We start from the raw sequence: 19,830 nt of genomic DNA, 5'->3' as shown, positions 1-19,830 counted from the left end.
CTACACTTTTGTTTCGGAACGTATCTCGTTTGCCCAGTTAGCGCGGTTCGATTGGCATATGTGAACAGGGCAATCGCACTCTGTTCCGCGCCAAAGTAATCGCTCCGAGATCGCTTGAGTGAGGTGGTCTCGGCTCGATTGAAACGAACCCTGGAGCGGTTCGATTGCAGTGAGAAAGCGATCCGATCCGAGCGCGGTTATATGACAGTGTTTTATGGATATGTAATAGGCTTACGGCTACATGAAGAGAGAATTATGAGTAGGGCGGGAAGTTTCGCGAGTCTCCGGATGCCCGCAAACGAGTGATGATCTCCCGGTAATCTCGTGTCTCTCTCCCAGTCCTCAAATAGGCATCATCGCGCACCCTTCTCACCCCTCCCCACCGTGTCTCTCCTCAGACACGTCACGCGCGCGCACCCTGTCAATCACCACCAAACCACCACCTCTCCTGACAGCTGAGCGGGACGCTGCAAAATAAACCCTGACACTCTGACCAATGTAAGGAGAGTTTACTCGCACGTGACTTGTTTTAGCTCTTTTGGTCCGATTAGAAACTTTGCAGTCTGAAAGCGAACCGCTCCAAGAGCAAAGAGCAACAATGTAACAATTTTAATCTCTGTTTCGGAACAACTGAATCGATTCACAGGTGTGAAAGCACCCTCAATGTTTATTTGCCACCCTTCAGAGAAACACTGAAAATACGGGAAATACCTTTACGGGATCATAATTACGGGAGAATCCCGGGAAAAACGGGAGGGTTGACAGTTATGAATGTGTGCGTTTGCCATAATGAAAAATTGGAAACTGAATATTGTGCCCGATCATTAGCAATCAACTAGACTTCCTTCACTTGTGGCTGCCGGCCGGCTGGACAAAGTGAACATGGTTGTAAACGCCAGCTTGTCATAAGCAACAACTATCAGACAGGCCACAGCGAAGAAATTCACAAATTACATTTAATACAAAGTAAATATTTACAACTAAATAAATTTGTAAACAATAAAAAAGAGCACGTAATCAACATTAATATAGCAGTTAGATAAAACAGATAAAAAAAAGCTGTTCCATTTACACCCCCGTTTTTTTTTTTTTTTTTTTTTTGAGTTGGTATCGGCCGACTGAATAAATCTGCACCGTGCGGAGTTGGTCGGGTATTTGCCAGTCGAAAGTCGATGATAACAGATGGTGGATCTCCTCGGTTCAACTCTTGGTTTTTACTCGACAGAATTGCTACAATAATGCTAGTAAGTGTGCACTTTAAACGTAACTAAGGAAGTGCTTAAATGTATTCATAAAACATTGATAGTAGGCGCTATCACCCAAAACCCGTGTTGTTTTATTACTTTAGAACTTTCAATTGAACTGCTAAATCAGGGGTGTCCAAACTCCATTTTAGCTCCAACTTGCCTCAACACACCTGCACATATGTTTTTAGAAAGCCTAGTAAGTGCTTGATTAGCTAGCCCAGGTGTGTCTGATTGGGGTTAGAACTTTTGGAACTAAACTTTGCAGGGTACTGGCTTTCCAGGACTGGGGTTGGGCAACCCTGGGCTAAATGATAAAACCACATTAAAGGGATAGTTCACCTAAAAAATACAAATTTACCCACTATTTACTCACTTTTAACAGCAGCTTTTAAACCTTTACCTATTTATTTTGTTTTCTGGTTAACAAACAAACAATACTTCAAGTCAATTACAGGTTAATGTATGATCCAATACATCTCATTAAATACATCCTATTGAATTGACAAATATCTCGACTTGCTTACAAATATTATGAACAGAAACTGCTACCTCTCATTTGCTTTCAGTTTTTACCTTTGCATGCCCATTCTGAGGTGTTTATTTTAGCATGGAAAATATGATAAAAAGTATATGATAAGAAGTGACCCTTTAAAGGATGAATAAAAATATAATACTTAGCTTTTAACATCGTAGACATAGTTAGGAAGATGTATGTTATATGGAAACAATTAAAAGTGCTTGTTAAGTTAACAGCCTTAATGTGAGAAATCAGGCTAAACTGGATTAGCCATGTATTAGAGGAGTTTAATACACAATAGGGATTTTTGATAAACAAAAGCATGAAGTTCTTTTAAAAGCAAATGAAAGTTTTTGGATGCTTGTTTAATCTAATGTAAATTTACAAAATAAATAGCCTAAAATAAAATCTTGATTTCACAAATTGTCTCCTTTTATGCATTTATTCAATGACATTTATATGATTATTTTTAAACGAATACAAATGGAGATGTTTATTAATACAAATTACAATAGCAACGGGGCTCTGTCTGGATAGTGATGCTGAGAGCTGTTTCTCCACACCTTATCTTTGGGAACGATCCGTGGCGTCAGGTGGAGTAACAGTCTGGCTCACCCTCGCTCAGCTCAGTCACTCTTACCATGGCGAATCCCTGCCCAATGATCTCTCACTCTTTAGTGGAGTGAAGTGGTGATGCTTCAATTGGTGGGTGACAGTGGGCTGGGGTCCAGGTAAGCTTCTCGCTGGATAAAAAGCAACCAAAAATAATTTATTTGCATAAAAAGTTGTAATTGAAGGTGAAGATTAGGGAGAATGAAGACAAAATAAGAAAAATAAAAACAACAATGTAAAATACTAAATTAAAAATATAGTAGGAACAGAAAAATGTAAGCCAACATGTAATTCTAAAATTATATGAGCTTTTTCAAATACACAAGCAAAAATAAAACTGTGCTTGTATACAAATTAGAATAGCAGCGGGGCTCTGTCTGGATGGTGATGCTAAGAGCTGTTTCTCCACACCATATCTTTGGGAACGATCCGTGGCGTCAGGTGGAGTGACACTCTGGCTCACCCTCGCTCAGCTCAGTCACTCTTACCATGGCGAATCCCTGCCCAATGATCTCTCACTCTTCAGTGGAGTGAAGTGGTGATGCTTCAATTGGTGGGTGACAATGGGCTGGGGTCCAGTTCAGCTTCTCGTTTTTATATATTTATATATATATATATAAAGTTGGAAGTGAAGGCTAATATTAAGACAAACATAGATAATTAAGTTGACTAAAGCAAATTAAAAACAATTTTAAATCTATATTTAAAAAAGAAATAATTACAATATTTCAGTCATTACCATGCATGACTGTACTGTATCATATACAAAAGTGCCCATTAGGTGCACTTCACTAAAATCTCACTAGAAATAGTATTGGTGTACATTGGACTTTTGAAAATGACATGTGTTCACAAAAACCTTTTTCCTCAAAGTCTTGCTAAGCTAAGAATCTGTTATTTCTCCCAGAAGCAGAAAATTTAGGTCATGCTTTCATGACCTCTGAACTGGATTACTGTAATGCACTGCTCACTGGTTGGTTGTACTGCATTTTTGAATATAAAAAACGCTTCAGTTAGTACAAAATGCAGATGCTAGAGTTTTTCTCAACTCAGAGCTTCTGGTTGTACCCTGAATTGCAAAGTCCATCAAAGGTGGCATGCGTTTTCATATCTGGCTCCTAAACTTTGGAATAACCTTTCTGATAATGTTCGAGACTCTTTACGTTTAAATCTAGATTGAAATCGTCTATTTTGTAAGGCATATATGTTGTGCATTCCATAACTGAATGTGCCAAATACATCCTATTAAATTTGCATAAATACCTCTTGTTTGCAAACATTATGAACGGCAGCTATGCTCATTCTCTTTCATTTATGTTCTCTTTCTTCCTCGGGATGCCCATTCTGAGGGATCCACAGATTGTGCGGCTCCATTTGATCCAGTTTCAAGACCTGTGAAGAGAGGAGGCCAATGCAGCGAGAACTTCAAGATCAGCAAAATTACTGTAATGATCAGGTATTATCAAATAAAATATCATGTACTTAAATATCACCTTTTTACTGCATAATGCAGTCTAATTATATTTTACAGTGCCCAGCAAATGTACCAGTAAGAACACCACTCACAAATCTATCTTTTAAATCTAATATTTTTAATGGGGAATCTCTACAATATTATATTTGTGCATATATATTAAATTAGTCAGTATTGAAGCCAAATCTAGAGCTTATCTAACAAAATAACTTACGATAACAGTCCAAAAACTAGTACACCCAAACTTATGTTATAGAATAATAAATATATTTAATTTAAAAAAATTTAAAAAAGAGAAAAAATCAAGAGAAGCAAAAAAGAAAAAAAAAAAGACAAATAATGTTATTTTGTAGTTTGTAATGTTTCTTTGCAATATTTTGCTTTAATTTTGTTCCAGATTCTAAATCTGTTTGGTGACTAAATATTGTCTTAATTTCTGTTTTGTTTAAACGCACCTAAACACATTGCCTATATTCACTGAGAAATGGATAAAAATATAAATTTTCAAAATGGGGTGTACTCAAATATGCCGTGCACTGTATATGCATGACTAACTATCTATATAGTTCACAGCACTGATTTGCATTGTATTATACAATATTTTGCAACTTTTATGAAGCTGCTTTGCAATAAAAATAATTGTAAAAACACTAAATAAAAAAAATATATATATTTTAATCTAGACCGGGGTCACCAATCTCGGTCCTGGAGGGCCAGTGTCCCTGCAGGGTTTAGCTTCAACTTGCCTCAACACACCTGCCTGGGTGTTTCAAGTATACCTTGTAAAACCTTGATTAGCTTGTTCAGGTGTGTTTGATTAGGGTTGGAGCTAAAATCTGCAGGACACCAGCCCTCCAGCAACAAGTTTGGTGACCCCTGATCTAGACACTTAAAGAAATAGTTCACTCAAAAATATAAATTACCTTATTGTTTATTCTCCCCTTTATATGGCTTTAAAACCTTTGATTTTATTCTGGTGAACACAAAAGAAGATATTTTGAAAAATGCTGATTGTTGCCACCCATCAATACTAGAACAAATACTTATGGAAGTCAGTGGGTACAGCATTTTTCAAAATATCTTCTATTCAGCTCAACAGAAGAAAGAAATCAAACAGGTTTTGAAAACGTGAAGAGTGAGTAAACTATTGCAGATTAAAAGTTTTTTGTATGGACTATTCCTTTAAAATATAGGCTTTGTATTGGTATTGATAGATTGTAAGCTGAGAAAAGTGACCAATGAACTGATAAAGGACTACATAGAGGTAAAGTTGGTTCTATATTCAGACCTTCTCCTTAATATAATTTCAGAAGAGTTCTTTGCAAATTCTAATAGGGAAATCATATTATCAGCCAATGAGTATCAAAATACGACATTGTTCACAGTGAATTAGATAGTGTTAATGTTGTTTAGAAGTCATACTTGCATGCTTATTCCGATTGAATATTAAAGGTAACATGGTAAACAATACAGACAGACTGCTAAATGATTAAATGTGCGAATATAAAACCAACTTCCTGGTCCTCCTGGCATGACAGAATTCATTACTGCTCCAGTACACATCTCTGCCATTTGCTTACAATAACCATGTGCTTTTCAACATGCACAAGTCATCTACTTGTGATCTTCTTTCATGTAACTTCACCATGTTTGAAGTTACTTGACAGTTTAGGACTTCAGCACTGTAGTGATGAAATTAATAGTGAACATTGATATATTTTAATATACAATCTATTTACTGTTGTTGGGTCATGGCCTGAGGAAAGTAAGTTAATGTACTTCTCTCTCACTTTTTTTGCTCAACTTTGCTTTCATGTTTAGCTGGTTTTAGAGGTAGGCATTTCACTCATGTTTGACAATGCTTTGTTCAGGATATAAGAAAGAAAGGTAACTGTTGACTGGGGAGAATAGCTTTTATTCTGCTTCTCCCACACACTAGGGTATAGCCTCATCTGCTAACAAAGGCAGTTTCACTGTGTTTGTTAAACAGCAGTGCATTTGTTACAGCTAAGTTTCTTTATACAATATGTTAGTTTCATTCTGCTGTCAGTATATTTAAACATTTAACTTAATAAATGTTGCCTGCTTTAAGGCATTGAGATTATTTTTCTTTATCAATGATAATGACATCTTTAATGAAGCTAGATTTATTACATTGGAGTCAGATCAATAATTGATTTAAACACACCATCCTTCAACTGCTTTGTTTTTCGGTTATTGGTTCAGAATAGCAGTGCAAGCTTCAAGCCTCACAGATTCATAAAGAAACTTTTATCGCAAAAAAAATATTTTTATTCCAAAAAGGTCTTTGTAATTAAAAATAAATTTTTATTTATATTTAAAAAGACTTTAAACACAGAACTGTTCTCTTCTAGGGCGTCTCTGTGCAATCCCTCAATGGGATATTTATATTTAAGTCTAATACAGAGCTGCACTTGTTTCTGAATGTAAAGTTTTACTGGGAAAAAGCAATAAATGTCATCAATTTTTAATTTAAAGACACACACATTGAACACGCAATAAAACCTGACCCAGACTAAACCCACACAGACCAAGACGTTGATTAGCAATCTCCACTTTTGTAACGATTAGCCGTATTTTCACTTTTAATTATGTTGAAGCTTTTTACACAGAAAGCTGTTAGAAACGCACTGAATCAGGAGCTTTATTTTTGTAGAAGTGTTTGCTAGTAAAAGGCTTGATAATATGATGTTGCTCTGCTGCCAAGTAAAGACCAAAAGCTACTGGTGAATGAGCCATGAAACAGCCCAGTGTGTTGGCATGAGTTGAATAGCAGAGAACAGCGTTTAAACTTGCTGGTTTGTCTGTATGAAAATAAATGGCTTGAGCAGTGCTTTATATCCAATGTCTCATTAAGCCTTTTTGTTTATGGTTTTTGGCACGCTACAATGTCACTACACACAGCATGAATACCTGTACGTATATTTTTACTAAATGCCTCAAATCTACCCACAAAGACAAGGAACCATAAAAAGGAAAGGAAAGTGTTTAAATAACACCATGTCAGAGCAAAATATTTACTTACTAAAATTATACATTTGTGGTTTGCATAAGTTGCTGCTCAGCCAGTTAACAATGATTTGAGTTAATATTTTCACAATGAATCAACGTTTGTTCCTTTCTGCTTTACACAGATCATATGAAGGCATCTCAAGCATTTGTGGTTCCATCCTGTTTCCAGTTGCAGCGACCTCAACAGCCCGTAAAAACTAGGTAAACCCATAATCTCTCCAAGGACAGTTCAACTATAGCTCAGGCTGCTGTCAAACAGACTGTACGGGAAGAGAGTTTGAGTGTGAGAGTGTAATCTGTTCTCCATGTGAAATTAAACCCTTAGGACAAGTCATCAATTTTCCGTTCGCTGTTTGTGTACCTGGAGCTTGAGCACGGTGTGCACATTCGACCAGGCAAACATTACAGCAGAGCGTCGTCATCACTCTTTGTCAGGTGTAGAACTTGACCATGTAGTGACCTAGAGTGGGTATTGTGTAAAAAGACATTTAAAACGTATATATTAAAGTTAAAGCTCACCTAAAACAGTGGCCTTGTAATGCTTTTTCCAGAATTGTTTTTGTGTAATGTAGCTGTTTGTGAGTGATAAATGGATTTTTAATTTGCTAAAAGAAAGATACAGTTATGCCTGAAGTGAGTGGTTCATTTAACATTTAGGTTTCCAGATTTCTTTTTAAAAAGAACCTTTTATTTTTTAGTTTAAAGGGCATTTTAACAATCAGTTTACTTTTGTGAAATAGAATAGGTTTCATAGATGTAAAAGGGCACCTATTTTACCTCTTTTACAACATGTAAGATAAGACTTTAATGTTTCCAGAATATGTCTAAAGATTCAGCTTAAAATACCCATCAGATTATTTAATATATAATGTAGAATCTTCACATTTTGGTGTCTAGGGACAATGTAGCTGTTTATGTAGCCTGTGGCTTTAAATGCAAATGAGCTGCTATTCCCTCCCCACCGATTCAACTTAAGTGCCTGCTTCTCATGCGTTGTCAGATAAACAGCCGTTAGTGGTAGAGACGGAGACTCTGAAGCTGAAATAAGGTCACTAGTCTAAAATATCAAGTAAGTTTATTTGATGTTTTCGTGGTGAAGTTTATTCAAGTCTTTCTGATACGATCTTACAAATGCCGTTTGCAGTACAAACGTACATGCGTGTTTACTGACACCATGCGGCTGTGGTGATTATAGCGATTAGGAATTACATAACAATTTAACTGTCTTTATTACAAGCATGCTCTGTTTTAAACTTATAAAATTAATTATTGAGGTGCAGATGATCGCAGAGAGTTGTAACCTGTTTTTATACCAGTTTCTTAGCAAAAAAAAAGACAGTTGTCAGTTTACAGCTTCTGGGTTGCTCTGCAATGCTGGTTTTACTGATAATTTGATCCAGACTGTCTTGGAGTTCAGCAGGTAACGCACCTGTTTTTTGTTATAATAGAACAGAGGTCGAATTAGCAATGCAATGTTTTACACAGACAACCTTACAGACAGCTTGTCAAAAAATACAGTTCATACAAACCAATCTCCATTGTCTATAGAGAAATACTCTGTTTTTTCAGATGTCTTTACTTATAAGTTGAGTTTACTGAGATTTAAGCTCTTTTCACGCTTGCATTATTAACCGATTTAAAAGTGTTTACTACATTCCCTCACTTAAAAAACATCATTCAAAGAGTTCATTATTTGTTGTTTATTTGATGTACTTTTGACTTGACCCACGACATCAGATGTGTCCCTCGGAAAGATGTCTGTAGAAGGTTAGCCAGCTATTTTATATTAAACCTTTAAGGAGCCAGCTCTGACTTCAGTGTTTGAATAAGGCATTCCTCATGCAGGCATTAGAACAACATTCGGTGCGCAGCTCCGGGCAGGACTGACCCACCTCTCCTGCTTCTCGCCCCCTCACATCCACCTCTCTCCCACTTTCCACTTCCTTTTTGCAATACACATGGACCCACACGCATGCAGAAAAGGCCAGGGTTACTTGTGTACACAGTAGAAAAGGTCTAGTCAGTCCAGAGTTAGTATTTAATAGGCTGTGTCTGCACATTTTGACTTGTCTGTTATATGTGTTTTCTGTTCTTTCCAGACGATGTGCAGTCTATGTTAGCGGCCAGTGGGGTTTAGGCTTTAATCAGCGCTGCTTTTTTTAGCTTGTTGCTAGCATGTTTTTACAATAAATTTGGATGTTACGAGCATGTTTTAAGCATGTAACAATTAAGAATTTGGATGTCCCTAGCACATATTAGCATGTTTCTAATTTGACATAACACATTGGTAACATGTATCAGCTTACTACGTTTTTGTTTTAGGTTATTTGCTAGGGTCTAATAGTCATAGCTATAACTGGGTGGTTGCAGGCTAATGCTATGACTTAATTTTTATAAGTGTTGGCCACCTCAGTGAAAGTCTATGGGATTTTTTTTTATAGATTTGATCACCTGTTTTACTACACAGTGAGTCTTGTTAGTTTAAAAATGGCTAGCTTATTCTTTTTTTAATTAAATCACTTTTATGCTTTGTTGTTAAACTTGTGTTTGTGATAGAATGTTCAGCAATGGAATGCTATGGCATTTTATTTATACACTTCTTGAACATCTTTTCGCAGGTGGGAATAGAGATGAAATAGTTGTAGCTTATTTGTGGTTTGGTAACCATGATTGTTACTTTTAAATTATTTACAACTGGAATTAGAAGAACAATTTTAAAAATTATAAAATGGGGCACAAAATCAGACTTGAGTTGCATGGGTAAAGTTTTATGGATAAAAGTACATTGTAGGAGTAAAAAAAAATTTTAATGTCATAAATAATAAAAAAATTAGGTATAGATAATGAATGTGTGTATGTGTGTGTGTATGTATATATATATATATACCACACACACACACAACAGTACTGTCTGGTTTTCAAATCTGATAGGCTGATAGCTGTGTGATATTCTGCAATATCAGCAGCACTCATCCAGCCTCTTTACCCTTATGTATTACTCCGCCCACATTACACATGCAGGAGAACTACTGTCTGATAAATATTGCAGCTGTTGAACAACATAATGTACGTTTGAGGCTTTTATTAGGGGAGAATGTCTTTGTTTAGATTGCAACTATGCAGTTTATTTATAAGGATGGTGCCTGTTTTAAATATTTATCATTTTGGAGATTTAGTCGGAGGCCACGCAAAGCAAAGAAATTGATACTGTAGTTGATAGCCACAAGATGGCAACATACGTCTTTAGCAGACAAAAACTCAGCATTTTATTTTCATATTTCAAACTGCAGCTGATTAAATCCTCATAAAACAGGTAAATGACATTTGTTGATCTCTTGTTATTCAACAAGTCGATCTTTCTCTTTTGTATTTTGTAGTGCTGTATTCGTAGTAATCTGGTAGTGTTTGCTTTGCTTTGGCTTTTTTGGCTTATTAAATTATTGTGGTTTCCTGATTGCAACAGAGAAATACTGAGAAATCTCTGTAGACTGATATAATATTAGTAATGCCCTTTTAAGTTTATTTGGACAACTTAAAGATGACTTTCCCAATATTTCTATTTCTTTAAAGCCTCAGATTGCAGATGTTCCATGTACTTAGGTCAAATTGTCCTATCCTAACAAATCAAAGGATATTATATATTTATATAATTTTATATATAATATTATTATTTAATACCTAAGCAATTAGTCACTGCAAGAAAACAAACAATGGTCAATTTTGACTGCAGTTGTAATAGTAATTCTTCTTTCTACTTTTTTTTTTTTGTCTTTTTTTTACCAGTTAATTTATTTTTCTGTTCTTAACCTTAAACACCTAATATCACTTGGGACCAGTGGCGAGGGTATGTAATGGCCAGGATGACGCTGAGTCCTACAGATTATAGGCTAGTCAATTTGTATAATACACACATGCATCAATTTGCAACAAGATTCTGGTGGGTGCTGATTTTACAGTAAAACAGGCTCTTATTAGTATTTATTAACTATTATTTTATTGTGCTGCTATAATATTTAATAGATATTATATTATAAATATTTCATATATAATATATAGTTAACATCTAGTTTTCTGAATGTAACATACTCCTTTGTCTCCTTATATATTTTTAATTCAGCTAAACACATGTATTGGTATTTAATATATAATGTGTTTTAGCTGTTGAAATATACTGTAATGTCATGCATTGTACTTTAAAATACAAATAGGTCCAACCTCTTTCCCCAAGGTCACTCACTTTTAATTTTCTCGCCTATTCCTATAGAGTTGCCAAAAAAAATAACACTTTAAACCACGTGTACTCTTCAGAAGAATTTCTTTATGCGAAGAAAGCGTTCAGACACGTGTCTTTGCCTGTTAAAGTCAGGGATGGTCTGTTGTAGCTCTCTAATAGGAACCATCAGTAGTGGTTTTTGTCACTGGGCTTCAGACAGTTCTGTGGGCGTTTGTTCGTGTGTGTGAGTGTCTGTGCAGTGAACCAAAGATTTCACGTTTTTAATGGCACACTCATCAACAAAAGCACATCTGATGGGCTACAAACACAATGTTCTTGTGCTATGGCAAGAAATATGTGACAGTTGTATTCATTGCTTAGCTGTACATATTTAGAAACTTTAAGATGTTTTTAGGATTGTGGTCTTCTGAAAATCACTTGGACGGCCAATTAAAAATGCTGATAGTCAATTAAAGCAATTCGAGTCACATAAGATTTTTTCTCAATTTTATTTTGTTTGAAACTAATGATTGATTATTGAGGCTATATTAAAGGTTAGTAGTGAGATATCTATTTATGAGGCAATAAATGTTTTTTTTTGTTTTTTTTTTTTACAGAAAGCCAGTGTGTAATTGATTTTTCTTACGGACAGAACCTTGAAGAACATCTGTTCTTTATTTCCTCAGAATCAGAAAGATGGTGAATTGTGTGTGATATCTGGACAGCAGCCCTGAATTAAGCTCCACATTCAAGACGAACATGAAAAGTGAGAATTAATTCTTATACTCTTGATTTATAAGGAAAATATTTAAGACAGCCATATGGGGAAAAAATGTAGAGTTTACTTTATCAATTTAGCCCCTTTCCGCTTTTCTTCCTAGTCTGCTATATTTACATTTGCTTTTGATTTATATGAAAGAGGGGAAATAAAGTTTTAAAATAAAGGAATGAGTGAATGAACAGTGTTTTTCTGCTACAAGCTCAAGGTTTTTCTTTCTTTTGCTCCAACCAAATTACATACCACTTTGCCAGCTCTCCCGGTTTTCAGTGGCTGTTATTTCCCACGATGAGGAGAAAAACTGTAGATGACGCTGAGTTTCCTTTGCGAGTGGTTTATTTCCAATGCTGACTTCACCATTCTGAGGCATGAAATGTGCTTGTATTTATTTTAAATCAGTGAATGAGAATACTTATTGAAATCTAAGGCAGTGATCAATTTATTTACCATAAAAACAATTCTGCCATTAAATATGTGGTCTTCTGACATGAATAAACACAGCAACTCTAATTCCACACGGGCTAAATTTGACTTTGTTATATTCTTGAGTAAACAAAGCATGTTCTGTATGGATTGAATCAACACGGGTCAAATGTGAGACTTATTCTATGCTCTTGTAAATTTGGTTGGGACTGCATCCAAAAATCCTTTAGTGTTTTTCCACAACCTTTTCTTTTACATGGAGTCAGAGCATGTTTGGTTGTGCTGCAGATGGAGCATATTAAAATTCACATTTTTCAAAAACCTCTTGACTATTACTGAAGTGTGTGTGTGTGTGTGTGTGCGTGCGTGCGTGCGTGCGTGCGATAATAGGAGATAGTTAATAGTGTAAATGAATACTCTTATGCTCTCTAAAAGCAAAATACAAAAGCTGCTGTTGAGGTGAGGTGGTGTTCATTCAAGAGGAACATTTTAGGTTCTAATACTGTATGTGCACTATAGGTGTGCTGCACCAACGACCAACAGAAAGCTTCTTAGTTTAAAAGTGAATCTGTCTGAATGTGCTACATACTGTACACACCATTAATTTATGCAAAAGTGCTATTATATTATAGCTATGATTTTATTTATTTATTTTTTTTTAGTTAAGCATACCCTCAATGCATCACTTAACTGTAAACCATGAGTTTGCGTCATGCAGGTGAGTGGGCTTGACAAATCACCTGTTGGATAAACTCCTGTCTTATTACACCAGGCGCTTTGTTAGAAATAATATACTACTATGTTTCTTTTTATAAAACTCCAGTTTTCATTCATGGCATTTCATTTTTACATTATATCTCAAATATCTCGTTTTAAATATATTAAGAATTGCAGCAACAATAATTATTGTTTTTGTTCTCTATTTCCACCAGGGAATGCCTGTCCTGGGGCTTCTAGAGATTACGCAGCACCATTGATGTGATCCAAGAACTGTAAAGAGATGATGCCAACCATTGAAGACTTCGAGGACAACACATACACATCATTAAATATGCACACATAGACATCACCTACAGTTAAAGTCAGAATTATTAGCCCCCCTTTGAATTTTATTTTTAAAATATTTTCCAAATTGTTTAACGACAAGAAAGTGTTTACAGCATGTCAGATCATATATTTTTCTTCTGGAGAAAGTCTTATTTGCTTTATTTCAGCTAGAATAAAAGTAGTTTTAATTAAAAAAACAAAACAAAACATTTTAAGGTCAATATGATTAGCCTCTTTAAGCCATGTTCTTTCCCTGATAGTCTACAGAAACAATCGTTATAACTTTCCTAACTACCCTAACCTGCCTAGTTAACCCAATTAACCCAGTTGAGCCTATAAATCTGACTTTAAGCTGTATAGAAGTTTCTTGAAAATATCTAGTAAAATATTGTTTACTGTCATCATGGCAAAGATAAAATAAATCAGTTATTAAAATTGAGTTATTTAAACTATTGTTTAGAAATGTTGAAAAAAATCTCTTAAATAGAAAATGGGAAAAAAACAGGGGCTAATAATTCTGACTTAAACTGTATTTAAAAAGGAACTGCAGGTGTTATATAATAAAATTGCATGTTTATAACAACTTATTTGATTGTAACTAACTTAATGTGATTGTAATGTAATAATGTGCGCCTTTTGTAAAGAAAATGAGAAATTTTATAGAATTTGTGAATGTTTTATTTTTTTTTTATCTATGCATCACTGTTACAACTATCATGTTTAGTTGCTGTGGTTTTCATTGACTTTATGGAGTTTGTTTCTTGTTATTGACGATGTTTCTTTTTTCTTATTGTTTCTAGTTTGTTTTCATGAGTTGTCTTGGTTGTTTTTTTTCCTCCACACATCATCTACTTCGTTCATTATGTTCATTGCTATATTCCCCCAGTTCTGGCAATGTCTTGGGTGTTTGTGCTTCACAAGTCATTGTATTCAATTGATGTACCCAAGTTTTCAGCTGCCGAAGATTGTTGGCTGAATTTGGCTGAAAAAGAAAAACTGCTGAAAATAAGCAGAACAAAAAATTGTTCTTCCCCACCACCAACAAAAAAAAAAAAAAATAATTATTACATTTCTTAACATAGTGGCAAACAACCTCGATGCATTTAAAAAAAAAAAAAAAAAAAGCAATGTACCAGAATTAATACATATTCTTAGAAAAATAAAAAATATGAAGTGTAAGAACAATTTATAAAAATTTTTTTACACTGAATACTAAATCTTTATTTTTTTGATGTATGCCATAAAATATTTCAGATTCAAATTTAACGTTTATATATATATATATATATATATATGTATATATATATATATATATATATATATATATATATATATATATATATATATATATATATATATATATATGTATATATATATATATATATATATATATAAATATAAAACTCAGGATTACGTTTGTTTGATTTTCTTGTAAAAAACAAACTAAGTTATGTGGGTGAGTCATTTAGCAAAACTTATTCTTTAAATGACTTTAACAGTCATTAATACAGTCAAAATATGCTCAACCACTTGGTAGAGCAGGCATTTAAAGAGTTAAAGCTGCTTTGAAACAATAATTGTTGTAAAAAGTTATATGCAAAAAATCTTCAATCAATAGGAAATTTCTGGGAAAGCATTAAATTAAGTAATATTTTTTAAAGGTAAACACAAACTGCAAAAATAAAATGTTAAAAAATGTTAAAAATCTCACCATCAAATGTTCTGGCGGTTCCATAATAACAATGAAAGCATAAATGTAACAACCATGTAAATGTAACCATCTATCACAAAATATGGGAAGCTGATGATTAAATGTTTTCTATGTATTGTTGGCTCAAAAGCATTAACTGATGTCATTGAATAGAGTAAATATTTTATGGTCCAGAACCTTCGACAGAAGTCCAAAAATCAATGTTATTTCTGGCACTTTTTCTTCTAATGCTAAATTTTGCATTAATTTTATGGTACAGACATTTGTCGACACTGTAAAAGAGCTTAAACCTTGCGTGATTGAATAATGACAGAATGACAAAGTTTAATTGATCCAACAGGCCTCTTCTGTGGAAACTTCATAAGGTAGGCTATAGCAGTAAAAGACAGCATTGAAAAAGAGAGCTGAATCATCCAACTGTAGAACATTCTTTCCAATAACAGAATTATGGAGCAATAAAAAGGCTGTGAGATTCACATAGACCATCGCCAGTTTTCTTTATTTTTGTGAATCAGGGAGAGCATGAGAATTTCCACCTTAAATTTAACTCAAAGAAAATTGAGATGTTGTTACTAAATAAATAGGAATGTGTGGGAAATTATTTAAAACGATGGTTTCAGCAAGAGGGACATATTTCGTAAATGAATGGAGAGGCCCTTTAATAAATGCAGGAAGACATAAAAATAAGTTACAGTCAATTTCCATGCAGGTGTCAGAAGTCAACAATGCACTCCTATCTGTACTTCTGGAAACTATTGTCTGCTTGAGCAAAATGTATGTGCACACCATTTCTCTCACACAAACTTGAATTTGTGCTCTTTGCATGCAGGAAATGAAACATCAGTAAATGAATCCCATATTCATAGTGCTGAAATATGTGCCAATTTAATGTTTATTAATCAGTTTCAAATGTGTGCAGAACAATGAAGTGCCAATTTTTTATTTATTTAAAATTCACAAATCTGTTTAAAAAATCAGACTACAACAAATAATACAAACTTTGTGATTTAATGAATCAAAAACAAATGTTTTTAAAGCAAACGATCAAATAATTTTTTGTAGAAACTGAAACAAATGTTTCATAATTTTTTTAATCACTTGGCAGCACTGGACCACTATCACGTTAAGTTATTTTTTCATTGACTTAATGGAGTTTGTTTCTTGTTATTTACCATGTTTCTTTTTCTTACAGTTTATAATGTTGGTTAATCATGGTTACTTGTTTTATTTCACACACCTGCTTCTTCATTTATCCATTTATTTTCCTTCAGCTAAGTCCCTTTATTCATCAAGGGTCACCACAGCGGAGTGAACTGCCAACTTATGCAGCATATGTTTTACACAGCAGATACCCTTCCAGTTGCAACCTAATACTGGGAAACATCCATACACAAACTTTCACTACGACCAATTTAGTTCATTCAATTCAACTATATCTCCCATGTCTTTCGGCTGTGGGGGAAACCAGAGAAAACCAAGCCAACATGAGGAGAACATGCAAGCTCCACACAGAAATACCAGCGGACCCAACTGGGACTCGAACCACTGACCTTGCTGTGAGGTGACAGTGCTAACCACTGACCCATCGTATTGTCTCACTTCCTTTCCTGTTTAATTAAATACTTATTCATTGCTATATAACCCAGTTCTGGTAATGTCGTGTGTGTGTGTGTGTGTGTGTGCTTCACACACTATTACATTTAGGGATTTACCTAATTTTCAACTGCCAAAGATTATTGGCCAAACATGGCATTTTCATTTGGCTGAAAAAGAAAAGCCAAAAATTAGCAGAGAAAAAAACTTTCCCTTCGGCTTTCACAGCAGATGCGGAAAGCACTATTCTATTAAACCCATTCATTTCATTATGGTATGCAAAGTTAATGCATCAACCAAAGCCTTATAATCTAACTTGAGCTTATTTTAAAAGGTCTCAGAAAATGATAATATTTAATAAAAAAATAGATAATTTATACAAAGCAATTTCTGTTTTGGACCAAGTGCATCCTGAAATTTTGGTTTTGGTATTAAACCAGAATTTTCATGTTGGTGCATTCCTAACTACATTGAGTTAATTGTGGAATTTTCTTATGTTTTATTTAAAAATCAAGTTAAGCTGCAAATAAATCATCTGTAATTAACCACATTTTCTTTCTAAGCGAACATGTGACATACTGGAAGTTAGTAAAAAATTTTTTGGAAATTATTTTGGAGTTATCTTGGGGTAAAAGACTGTGTTGATCTGAAGGTGGATAAACATAATGCTATAGTAGGCTACACCATGAAAAACATCCAAATCCATGTTCAGTTGGTGACATGTTCCACATGTGCCGTTTATTTCTGTCAGCCTCTACAACATGTCCTCCTGCCTCACACTGGATTGTTAACCTGACAACTGATAAAATATATAATCATGGTTGGCACACTCTGTATCGTGGGTTTTAGTGCAGAATAAATTTGCACAGATTATTTTGAACATGAGCATGACCAGTTTCCTCTGCCAGAGAAACAGGACTGTTTCACCTCAATTTTCACATCAGTCTAGCATTTATTACATCATTGGCTTTGAACAAAATATAAAGATATGCATGAATCTTGAGATTATATTTATTTACCTCTTTATACAGCACAAACTGTGTTCAATTAAAGCTGACAGACTGACAGATATTTTGAATCTATGAAGAATAATTAATGATGACAGGGCATTTATGCTGGGGAGAGGCAGAAGATCTGGCATGCAAATGTTTGACAGGAAAAGATACATGCCAGATGTCTGCTACACAGGACTCTACTTCTAAAAACAAGTTGATTAAAGAAAATAGACGTGACGATTGCGCCTCCTATTGGGAGTTTGTTTCAAATTTCACTATAATGCATAGCAATGATGAGAATATAATTATTTTCCAGCATTCATGTTATTTTTTCAAGAAGGCTAGTCGATGGCGTTATTGTAGGATATCTGAAACTTCAAAATAAACATTTGCAAAAGTATATATTTCGTGACGAGGGGAAATGATGCCACCTGCTGGATTTATGCATTACTGCATGTTTAAAAACCTTCGGCTTAGTTCACAGGTGTCAAACTCAGTTCCAAAAGGGCCGCAGCTCTGCACAGTTTAGTTCCAACCCTAATTAAACACACCTGATCAAACTAATTGAGTCCTTCAGGCTTGTTTGAAACCTACAGGTAAGTGTGTTGGAGCAGGGTTGGAACTAAACTGTGCAGGGCTTCGGCCCTCCAGGAATTGAGTTTGACACCCCTGGCTTAGTTCATCAGGGTTGATCAGGGTTGCCACAGCGGAATGAACCACCAACTTCAAAACATCCAGCGTATGTTTTACACACTTTTCTGTTGCAACCAAGTAGGTCCACTGGGAAACACCCATACACTAAGGCCAATTTAATTTATACTCTTCACCTGTACAGCATTGGACTGGAAACCCACGCGAACAAGGGGAGAACATGCAATCACACAGAAATGCCAACTGGCTCAGCCGGGACTCGAACCAGTGACCTTCTTGCTATAAGGCGGCAGTGCACGGAGCCACCGTGTCGCCTAAAAATTACTATAACCAGAAATATATTATGTATGTGTATAAGGCTGCTAGGGGAATTTATGAATGCCATATATTGATTATTTTCTACCTTTGTTTTACAAACTCAAGAGCGGCCTCTTGTGTAGCAAATTCAAATCGCCTTTCATAAAGAGATGGAGGCCTAACGTTATCGGATTTTCAGTTAAGAAATATGGATATCAACGATTGTTTTTAATAAAGCGTTAGGAAGAAAACACGAGAGGCTGTATTTCTGAATGCTTTAGACTTGAATATATATAGGCTACACGTCAGAAACAAACGTCGAAATTAGCTGGAAACTTCAGCGGTTACACAATTTAACAGACCATGTTCTTCGGACAACGGGTAGGTGATCTTAATCACGTTATAAAAGACTTTATTTGACATGTCTTATATTGTGTATCTGTTTTAACCGAATTAGAATTGATTGAACGTTTCAAAACAATGATTTGTTTACATTTTGGCCCTACATTTGGCTCTAAGGGGGAGGATCACGATAATCCACGCTCATGCTCCATATTTAACATTTAAACCTTGCTAATGTAATATACAAACCGTCATATTGTAACTGCACAAACCTTAAAAAGTCATTGCAATGTACAGTATCTCCAAGAGATGTCACTGTTTATTAATGTTTTGTAGAAGTTGACGCTTGCTGTACCGACCAGGTTCTTTTGCAATGGTTTCTAGAGTACAGCGTATGACCTGCTGCATGTTTCCAGATAAAATAATATGTGAGCTGTGTAGAACTGTGTGAACTTGCCTGAAGTTTCAGAGCAGCTTCATGAAGATCATTAGAATCTGAACTGAACAACTGAGATGTCAGTTGTGGAAAATGAACTGAGGATGCAATTCAGATTCGGTTGTAAAACAGTGCTAAAACACAACTGGTTCATTATTTAGCTCATGTCAGGAATTTAGTGTTGGTAAAATTCAGGTCAATAACAGTGTGAATTAAGTCCATGAATTTAAAAACTAATTTAATATAACTCAGATAGAGTGTTCATTATTCAGCCAAGAGTCAGTCAATGTTGATTCAGTTTATTTAAATACTGTATCTGTGTCTATGCTGCAGGATTTGATTAAGCAGATACCACCATCCAGCAATCTGCAAGAAATGGGAAACCTGGAGTGAACTTTTGGAGGTCATTTGTGAAGTAACTGCTGTCAATCCACTTCACACTTCTAGTTTTGTGAGTTAGA

The 19,830-nt window shown here is 34.9% G+C and overlaps 1 long non-coding RNA gene across 1 annotated transcript; it reads left to right on the top strand.

Annotated features, from left to right (window-relative positions):
* Positions 1-1,149: 1,149 nt before the first annotated feature.
* LOC137496428 (uncharacterized) lies at positions 1,150-14,499 on the top strand. Its single transcript, XR_011016753.2, has 5 exons — positions 1,150-1,244; positions 3,726-3,832; positions 7,006-7,084; positions 11,783-11,862; positions 13,230-14,499. It is a non-coding gene; the product is annotated as an uncharacterized lncRNA (long non-coding RNA).
* Positions 14,500-19,830: the final 5,331 nt, after the last annotated feature.

This window comes from Danio rerio, chromosome 9 (genome assembly GCF_049306965.1).
Source record: "Danio rerio strain Tuebingen ecotype United States chromosome 9, GRCz12tu, whole genome shotgun sequence".
NCBI classification, from domain to species: domain Eukaryota; kingdom Metazoa; phylum Chordata; class Actinopteri; order Cypriniformes; family Danionidae; genus Danio; species Danio rerio.
This window is presented reverse-complemented; position numbering and strand designations above follow the sequence as displayed.